The following is a 10,970-nucleotide window of genomic DNA, read 5'->3' on the forward strand; positions in this document are numbered from 1 at the left end:
AAGGGCACAAACTGAAATATAAGAAATTCCATTTAAACGTAAGGAAAAGTGGTTTCTTTATTGTCAAGCTGATCAAATAATGGAACAAACTGCATGGAGACATTTGAAGTCTTCATCTTTGGTGATATTTAGCACTCAACTGATCATGGTCCAGAGCAGCCTGGGGATCCTGCTTTGGACTGGACAATATCTTGCTGCCCTTTCCAACTTTGTAAAGGGTGAGGTGGGTTTCTTTATCTTTTCCTAGTTCAGGATTCCCCTTCAGCCTCTGATCTTCAGTTTTCCTGAGAAAGAGGCTAATGGCAAAAATAAAGGATGAGCTAATGGTCTGGAACACTTTGCTCCCTTTAAAAAACAAGTCTGCTTGCATCATCCTTGTGTACTATAATGAATATTACTCCTACTAGGAACAGCTGAACAAAAGCAGGAGGTGGATTTCTCAGAAGTTCCCCTCTTTCTGCTGCTGATTTCTCTTTCTGAAGGCAGCTGTGACTGCATCAAGGTAAGTACCTCTGCAGCAGCTGTGCCAAACAAGCACAGTAAAGGGAAATCAAATTATGACCTGTGTAGAAAGATACACTATTTTTGTAGTCAGGTACTGTTTGTGAAAAAAGAAGAGGCATAAAAACAGCCTGTAAGATTCTGGTAAACTCTCTCAAAGTCTTTTTTACTTTTTTACCATTTACTGCAGATATTTGGGAGGCAGTTGGTCCCATACAAATATTGGTGTAAATGCAGTTTGCTGCCCAGCCTGATGACAATTTATCAGAAGGTAGTGTGTTATCTGGCAAGTCTTCTCTTGTGGAAGACATACAGGCAGCATACTCTAAATAGAGTGCTGTGCAACAGGACAAGGCACTTGTGGGTATTCTCAGTATCCAAACAAAGCTCAGTATCTTGCTAATCACATACCCGTAACATTCTGGCCACAAAAGAGAGTTGCTGCTGGCAGCAATGGACTTGACAACCAGCTAAGTACAACAGGCTTTTGCATAAAATGGATCAAAAACTTTTAAAACTGATTTAGAGATGTACTGAACAAGACTTTATAATGGAGAAAGCCTTTGTTGAAGACATTCTTTCAAGTAGAACCTATTAATATGAGTGCTGCAGGTCTCTGCAAATGTCAGGTTGCCTTTGGTACAAAGCAACTCGTGTGCAGCTTCCAATAAAGGAAAAATGTCAGCCACTTTTTAAGCTTCCTTGGGCTGACACATCTCAATTGCACACAGTTAACCCAGGTCTCTGTTCCCCACCATCTGCAACAGGGAGTTTATGACACAGGTTTCCTCTTTTTAATTTACCTACTTCAAGGTACTTCAAGTTCACACATTTTTTTCTTGCTGAAACCAGCCTACCTAACAGTGATGGCTTAAGGCAAAGTGATACATTAAAAAATTTCGACAGACAGAGCCAAGTAGAACAGAAAAACAGCTCTCCAGCCCAGCCTCCACTCACTATGTCACTCTGTCAGACAGATACCTTATCTCTCTGCAAAGCTGTACATTCCAGAGTTTAATTTTGCTGAATAGAATGGGGTTTTTCCTGCTAATACCATAGAGACATAGAGTGATTTGGGTTGGAAAGGACCTTAAAGATCATCTAGTTCCAACCTTCACCAGCCTTCACTAGACCAGGTTGCTCAAAGCCGCATCCAACCTGGCCTTGAACACTTCCAGGGATGGAGCATCCACAACTTATCTGGGTAACCTCTTCCACCCTCAGAGTAAAGAATTTCTTCCTAATATCTGATCTAAGCCTACTCTCTTTCAGTTTGAAGCTCTATCTAACTTTAACTTCCTTTGCTCTAAAATTCAATCCATTTATTGCCAAAGGATAGACATAGGAACAGTAACTCTATTTTGTTCAGCTCTGTTCTAGGTTTCTTCCTCTTTGAAAAATTAAACCTTCTCTTTATCCAAGTCTTTTTTTCTACCCCATAGATCTGAGTTTGTAGGCATTTGACCTTTTTGTGCTCCTCTCTAAACTATATCTGGTAAATTTTTACCCTTCCTTGATGACTGATGTTAAAATCTGGAAAAGACACCTTGGCCAAAAAGAGTTTCTCTGTTGTTTTACTGAAATGAGAGATCAAAGCATTGAAGTCACTGGATATGTTTTAAGTCTTAAAAATTCTGTCTTCTCCAACTGTTTATGGTGAAGTTGTTTGGCATTTAACTTGATAAAGCTAATTTAACCTGCTTTTTAGGCTACTAACATGACCAGTGCATGGTCAAAATACATGATTTTGCATATTCTTTCAAAGTGATTTAATCTTGCACAGCAACTTATGCAAATGGAAGTGTGTCATCATACTGAGATTTGTAAAAACAATGAAAAAATGTGGAGATACTATACAGTGTCTGATAGTTCATGGACCATTCCAGAGTTAATGTATCTTTTCCAATGGCACAATTGAACCACTTTTCACAGAGCCCCACAGAGCAGAGATGTAGGTGAATTAAAAGAACACCAGAAAGCAGCAGTCACAGAGGAATATAAATACAAATACCAAAATGCACATGCATGGCAGTGCAGGATAATTTCAACTGTCCTTAACATGGACAGACACATGGCAGAGAGGGACCCTGACAAGCATTTTAAAAGCCAGGCTTTGGGTCAGTGAAAAGTACTGCCTCTGTGTCACAGTATGATTGTTTCATTAACTGGCCAACAGCCAATGCCCCAGCACTTTCAGCTTGTATGGCACTTACCTTAGCATAAGCTTATTTATTTATCAATGTCTCTCAGTATCTGAAAGGAGCATGGCAAAAGGATGGAGCCAGCTCTTCTCAGTGATGCTGAAAAATAGGACAAGAGGCAATTGGCAGAAACTAATGTGCAGGAAGTTACACCTGAATATGAAGAATTTGTTTATGGTGCAGGTGACTGAGCACTAGAACAGGTTGCCCAGAGAGTCACTTTCACTGGAGATATTCAAGAACCATCTGGACACAATCCTGTGCCCTGTGCTCTAGGAAGGCCCTGCTTGAGCAGGGAGGTTGGACCAGATGATCCCCCATGGTCCCTTCCAACCTCATCCATTCTGTGATTCTGTGAACTGAGGATACTGATCTTATAGTGAGTGACCATGGGCTCAAAGATGCTGGTCATTTATTACATGCCCATAACTTGTTTCTTCTCACCAGTGGTTCCTGAAAAAGCAACATTACTAGAGCAGATTCATTCTCATTAATTAAGGCAAGTTCTGATTTAATAATGTATCCTTACCTACCTATCTATCTAAAGACTGATCCTTTCTGTAGGGCTTTTCAAAGTTCAGGTTTGGTAGGTGGCAGGTACTGTGGCTGACATGGCATCTAGAAAGAGGGGACATTCCAAAGCAAATCACAACGTTTGAGGATTTTAAATTTTAAGTGAATCCACAGAGAGTAATGTAAAAAGCATGTTTCCTGTAATTAAATTAGAGCCATCAACTATTTGAGAGCCTGACAGTACTAACTTACCATTAAGCAAATGCTGATTGCTTCCTGCTTAAGTCAGCCCAGGACCACTCTGCAAGTGTCTGTGCACTGATCCATAGTGGAAGGTCACCTTCAGCAGATGAACAAATGCATTTCTAAACAATTTGAACAAACTACAGATTTTAGGTTGAGGTAGTGGTCATTTGGTGATCTGAATGCCTTAATGAGCTAGTGCTGCACTGAAGCACAGGAAGCTGTTTTGCAGATTTAAGAGGTCAGCAGGACAGATTTACTATATATATATAGGAACTATCAGAGCTGCCTTCTCTCCTACAACTGGGGTGAGACAAGACAATTCTGCCACCTTACTGTTGAGCTGTTTATCTGATGACACACTAAAAAAAGAAATGAATAGATTTATGAATCATAAAATTATACTAACTGCAGCAGATGATGAAATTCATGACTCAGGCTACTAAGATTACCATGTTCCAAATTATACTACTTGCATTTCTTTTATTTATTGCTGTGCAGCTAGCATAATTTGTAGTTATCATCAATTAAATGGCAGTCATAAACCAAACTTTTAAAAAATAAAAAATTTGATTGTGATGTTGAGCCAAAAAAGCCAATAAAAATGTCAAAAGATTAACTTTATAAATGCCCTGAGGTATTAAGATATTAATACAACTTGCTAGCCTGTCAACACGTTCTAACTAGGAAATTTTCAATACACTGAGTTTCAATAAACCAGATTCAGTATTTTGGCTCACCTAGCAGCACTAACAGGTTGTTTCTTGACACTGAGTTCTTGCAAAGGACTAAACCTGTAACTTCTGGCAGAGTTAGGAGCAGCAGGAGCTAATATTACCACTTGTGTTTGAAGTGGTGTATGGGGGGTGTGTATAGGCACTATCAAGAACCCCTCAGGTGAACTACTTAGAGCAACTTCCAGTGCATATTTATTAAGCTTCCTATCAAAACCTGTCTTTTTTAAGAGACTTTCACTGAAACAAGAATACCCAGGAAGGAAAAAGAGGCATTCAAGAACCAAGTCATTGGTATCCAGTACCTCCCTGAGCTCCCCACACCATCTCTGTCTGTAGCAGTAGGAACAGAAGACTATAAATAAGAGTGAGATTTTTGATCCTATCTTTAAAGAATAACTCTTACCTGACTATTTCCCACCTGGAAATTTTCCCAGTGGGAAAATCTGCAGCACACATGCAGATATGGCTGGAAGGCTATTATTAAGTTGCAGGGGAAAAGGCAAATCACTACTAAATACCCAAATGTTCAGCCTCACAGTTTATGCACACTAGCAGTCATGTTATTTGCAAATGGCACCATGAAATAAATAACAGTGTCTCCAGGAGAACATTAACACCAAACCAGTCTCTACAACAGCAACATTTGTAGAGGCAGGACAAGGAATTAATACTGAAATACAAAGTCTGTCGAGTTACAGTGACTGAACTATAAAGCCCCAAGAGCAAAAGATGTCTCAAGAATGTAGCAGCTTTGAAGATATGTCACTGTAATACAATCAATCAGGCTCTGGTTAACAAAATATTTCAAAAAAGTATTAGGAAAAAGACATTAGTGTAAACATACTGTTGTCCAACCAGAAAAGCTTTGAAATATTTCTTTCTTTCTTTCATGTGATATGTTGGAAACTGTGGCCTTAACAGTCACAACCAGACTTCAAGGAGAGCTTGGCTTTGCTTTTGTGGAATTACCATTTTGACAATTATTAAATTAAATTAGAAGGAAGAAAAGTTGCTGTGGAACAGAACTGTATTTCCCCACAGCAGATTTCAACTTTAAACCAAGTTCTATGAGGGGAAAAAAAAAAGTTTTTAAAATAGTACCACTTCTACTTCCATTAGCCTTTACCTGTATCTCCTGATCTAGAGGTGAATAGACTTTTCCTTTGAACTCAGCTTTTATCACACCAAAACCATCTTCAATCTACTTGCTCCAAAAGAATTCTCCTGGCTTCCCTCCTAAAGGGGATTAAATTGATCCTGGAAACTGAAACATTGGTACACAAAGAAATCCAGAGCTGTGCTGGCTGTACAGATTCACACTGCATGTGACTTTTATGCTGCACAAGGCTTCTTGTGTGTTTATTCAGTGTTTCAGCTGGTAGGACTTGCACAGCCTGCAATTTACCACAGTTCATGCAAACACAGCATAAAAATTTGAAGTGTGTTAATTGCCACTAAAAAAATCCTTCTACAGAGCTTCAAGACATTGGAAATATTGTCTGCATAACTCTTATTCTCCTTCAAGAATTGTCCTGGTGTCTACTCTACTGCTGCCTGTAGGCAGGGCAGTAATTTAAACCAATCCAGGGTACATCAGGCAACACTATTAGGAATTTGCATTTCACAGATCTTCAGGTTCCAGTAACACCAGAAGAGGGTAAGAGCAACAGAGAAGTTTTATTGACAGAGTAGGAGGAGAGAATGGAAGAAAATTTCTCAAGAATTTTGTTAGAAAGAAAAGCTGCAGCAGTGCAGGAAGGGCTCAGTAAGTGATGGAGAGGAGGATGTGTCTGTTCCCTCAGCCCCCACAGCTAACAGCACACACCCAAGGCTGTAACATGCACTTTTACAGCACAACATCATAGGGCACATCTGGGAAAAAACCCAAGACACACCTGATAAGGGCAAAACCTGCTGTTGAGGCATCCAAAGGAACAGCATCTTGCATCTCAAAGCCCCAAGGTCCACATTCATCATCTTTTTTGACTTCAAACAAGGTCTCTTTCTCCAGAGCACTCACATCATATCCAGTATATTGATAACATACCAGTATATCCAGTACACTGGTAACATAACTTACAGCATTAACAAATAGACACTAGACATATATAACATACTAAAATGTATTTACAAAAAGTCCAATTCAGCATTTTAACTCAGCCTTCTATGTGGTGTGGCCTTGATGTATTGCAGTCCCTGAACCTAGAGCTGCCAAAACCCAACTCCAACATTTGATCCCATGTACCATCACCACATGTGGTAACAGCAGATTTAGGACAATTTGAAAACTGTTTATCTAGCCATGGTGTGTCTGCTGTGAAAAACACACAGTCCAAGACAACTGCTGCAGGAGCTGTGGCAGGGTGCATCATCTTAGTGCCTGTCAGCACATACCCAGAAATCTGAGGAAATATTTCAGCAGGGTTATAAATTATGTGAATGAAGATCAGGCTCTCAAACATTCATCACAGTCTAGAAAATCATCAGCTTGCAAGCTATCAGACTCCTGATTTGAAATCAGGATAAATTCATGCCAGTTCCCTTGCAAATTGGGGAAATTAAGTGACTGGAGATGAATATAATCTTTGTCCATTTAGGAGAAGTCTTTGAGGCAGCTACCTATGGAGGAATAGAATTTAACCTGCAGGCTATACATACTTGCAGGGAAAAAACTGTTAAAATACCAGTGAGTGTTAGTTAGAAGCACTAGCAGAAATCTACTTTGAAATATAAAATACCCACTCCAACCCTTCTCAAAACTACATAGGCACAAGTATTAAATACTGATTAAGTGAGCAGCAGACTACCTGGAAAGATGTAGTAATGTAGTGGTTCAAGTTTGTGTCTTAGCTTGTTGGGAAGTTTCTGTATAAGAATCTATGCACTGGGGAAAGCACTTCACTTTTTTTCACTTCACTTTGCCTTTTGCTTTTTTTCCTGCTCTCTTGCCACCACCACCATCACCCAAAGAAGACAGGAGCTGCCACAGCAATGTTGGCCCTGCTGGGACCTTGGGGAGCAGCTTCTGCTTCTATTTGGGACTTTATTCCAAAACTTAGCATGGACTTCAGTTCTTGTAATTCTTTGCCTTTTGAGTCTGATGTGCCTTTGCAATAAACAATTTTGCAGTAACTATTAGCTGCTTGGCTCTCTAAAGAGGACAACCACAACCTGACAAAGGGTGCCTAGAGCTCCAGAGAGATAACCCCAAGCTCCAGTGCCCATCTCCAGCCAGAAGTGATGCAGCTGAAAGAGATGTCTCAGGCCACACAGCAGGCAGTGCATTACCATGGATTAGTATTCAGCTTTGGCAGGAGACCTGTGCAGCATGACCCTGAACCAACCTATTTCCTCAAGGCCTCTGGCAATAAGAAAGGAAAAGAAAGCCAGAGCTACAAAATTACCATGGAAAATACCAACATAGAAACAAACAGAACTGGTGACACTAATACTTTAACCAAAGTTTATTTAAAATAAAAAAGGCTCATACATAACAAAAAGTTTCATAATACTGATGAAAAAATCTTGAACAATCTGCAATTTATTTATCTTTTATCTTTAATCAAGCATACATGAAAACTTCTGGTTTCAGAAAACCGAGAAGGTTAACAATTTGGGAATTTAAGTACACTTTAGTTTGCATGGACTCTGGAGCAGGTAAACCAGTCAAATATTTAATCTAACATTTATTACACAGCATGATGCAAACAATCAGGTTAGTCTAACCTCCCTGCAGTGTTTAATATTCATTGAAATTAGAGGTAGAATTTTAATAGTGAAATTATTAAAATGTTAGTTAATAGTGAAAGACTAAAATCATTATTTGGAAAGAATTCCACAAAACTTCTAAAATGTTTGTATTCATTGACAAGGTATAGTTCTTCTGTGATTTCTGTAATGAAAATATTTATCACATTAACCAAAAATTTTACATAAGAATACTTCTTATGTCATAAAAATAATTTTATATTTTATTGTCCTTGGTTATGTAGACTTTACAGAAATCAAAAAATCAGCATCATGTAATGGAAAGAGGATGAGCATCTTACACACTATTCCATATTTTTAAAATCTAATTTTGGTTTAAGAACAGAAAACCAAGAATCAAACATGAGCCTGCCAAGGCTCTATCCACTGTGGAATATATTACTGTACCTGAGGTCTCCCCAGTTCCCCTGGTGCTGCTGTGCCTATTGCACTCTGCATTTTGACATTCTTCATCCAACAAGCAGCTTCAGTAACTCTTCTGCAGAGTAGCAGTCTGCCAACAGTGCTGTCCAAGAGCATCACCCAGAGGCTACAGCAACACTCCACACTCTGACCTGATCCTTTCTGAGAAGAAAGAAAACCCTCATAAAGATAAACCACAATTTCCTGTAAAGATAAAGAGCTGACAAAACTCTTTCAATAGAAATATCAACAGCCAAGTGTGGCAGGCAAACAAATCCATTCATGAAAATCACACCCTCATAGCTACTGCATAAAAACATTTAATAACAGGTGATGTATGTACACAGGGCAAGCAAACAGTAGGTTTGCAAAGATGTGTGTAGAATATTTTGGTTGGCAGCAGCCCAGCAGAGGAGCAGCCAGAAGAATGGCTGCTCTCTAGGAAGAAATTGCATTTTTCAAAGGCAAAAATACAGAAAAGAGGAAGGTGCTCACCATGTTTTCAAAGCTGTATTTTGGGGTGTTTACTTAAATCCTGAAGGCAGCTACTGTAAGAACAACTGGTCTATGCAACAAAAACAAATCTTCAGCAAAAAAATAATGCCCTAGGACATCCTTAAGAGGAATATGTTATCTGGATTTCTGGCATGAAGAAGGATAGAAAACTCAGTAAAAAACCAACTCGCTCAAGCTCCTTCTTAATGATCTCTGGCATCTAACAAGACTGGTCTCTGTAAATTTAAAGCCTAAATATAAGTAGAAGAAAAAGGCTGACAAACCTAGAATACAATCAGTAAAATCACACTTATAACCCTAATACTTAATTAGAATAAAACATAGTGAAAAGAAAACACAGTGAAGACTATATAATCTCAAAAAATGAATACACCCAGAGAACCTTTTATACTTTGATATTTCATATCAGGTCAATGATTTCAAAACAGACATCTCAAACACCTGATGGAAAAGTTTTCATCTATTGGGTAGGGTTTGCTTCATTTTCCTCAGATAATCACTTTTTTTCCAATCTGTTGTCTCAGAATTTTGTTTTTTATGCAGCTCATACTCTTTACCTGTTTGCAGTGGAACTGGAATCACATCAGCTATAAGGAAGCAATCATTCCTCAGCACCTGCTCAGGCATCAGTCTGTCATAGCAGAACAAATTCAGGAGAAGAGGTTTAACTTTATCATCCTACAAACAGAGGGAGAAGGATTTCATCAGTAAGCAAAACAAACTCGATTATGAATAACAACCAAGCATTTGATGAATACATCTTGTAAGTTCTTGAGGCCTAAATCCTTCAAAAGATGTAGTACTATAGCATTCCCAATGGACAGCAACACTTAACATCATAGTGCTCATTAACAACAAAATTTAAACAAATGTTCAGCACCAGGTCTGGCAACCCAATGCCAGCCAGAAGAATGTGAGATTTTGAAATTTTGAAACATGAATTCACTGAGCTACTATAAATTACAGAAATACTCAAGTTGGTCTTTCTACTGAGAATGAACAAAACAGATGCCACTCATATTCTATAGCTTTATCTTTTAACTTTTGTCATATTTTTTTATCTCTGTACAGGAGTAAAAGAGGAGAAAAACACAAAGTAAGGGACTCTAAACCAGCAGCAGCTCTTTAAACCATCACTTACACTTGGGTTCTTTGGATGTATCAGAAGGGATTACATGCCTAAATATTTAGCACATTATCTGCACTAGACTCTAAATCCACAGCTCTCTACACATATGCATAAACATCAGCTATTGAGAAGGAAGAGCACACACTGGGAACTATGAGAAAAACAATCTCTAATGCTGATCTTGAAATCTAGATTACCAAAACTCAACAGGAACAGAATTTTTATAGAGTGAGGCTTGCTTGTTCAGAGTCTTCAAGCCAGGAGCTCCTTTCACCTGTGTCAATATTAACAGCAAAATTCAAGATAACTGTACATCTCTCACCTATCCCTATTTCACCCAGAAAGATATGGGATGTAAGGGATTGTACACAAGTAGTCAAAAACCTGAGAGGAACAAGCCATTTCCAACTCTTTCACTAATTATCAGAGCGACTCCAGAGGATTAGTCACTTCCCAAGTAACCTGAAACCTGGGTTAAAATACGAGATCTGAAAACTGTGGATCTTGCAGGCATAAAGAATTGTTCAATATTTATAAAACATCTTAAATACTCGAAGGAAAATCTCAAGCTAAGAGGATCCAAAGGTATGCAAAGAAATACAGGAGTGAGCCATGACTACACACTTAAAATTAAAGTGAAGAAAATCTGAGCATTTGAAGAGCTTGAAAAGCTTTGTACTTGCATATTTGCATTTCAAGATACTGTCAAATATCTGTCAACAAATATCCCTTTCTCACACTAAGGAAACTGAAAATTGATTCTACAAGAAATATGGCTGTAGGACAACATTGCATCACCTTTACTCCATTTCATTGTGTTTGATCTTACTTGTTTTGGTTTTTTAAATACAAAAATCTGGATGTTGAAACAGGTTGAACATTGAATCTTGGTGTGGTTAAATGAGTGGCTGGAAGATCTTACTGCTAATCATTACTCTGACTACACAGTTAGCTAGAATT

Source organism: Oenanthe melanoleuca, chromosome 2 (genome assembly GCF_029582105.1).
Source record: "Oenanthe melanoleuca isolate GR-GAL-2019-014 chromosome 2, OMel1.0, whole genome shotgun sequence".
Classification (NCBI taxonomy): domain Eukaryota; kingdom Metazoa; phylum Chordata; class Aves; order Passeriformes; family Muscicapidae; genus Oenanthe; species Oenanthe melanoleuca.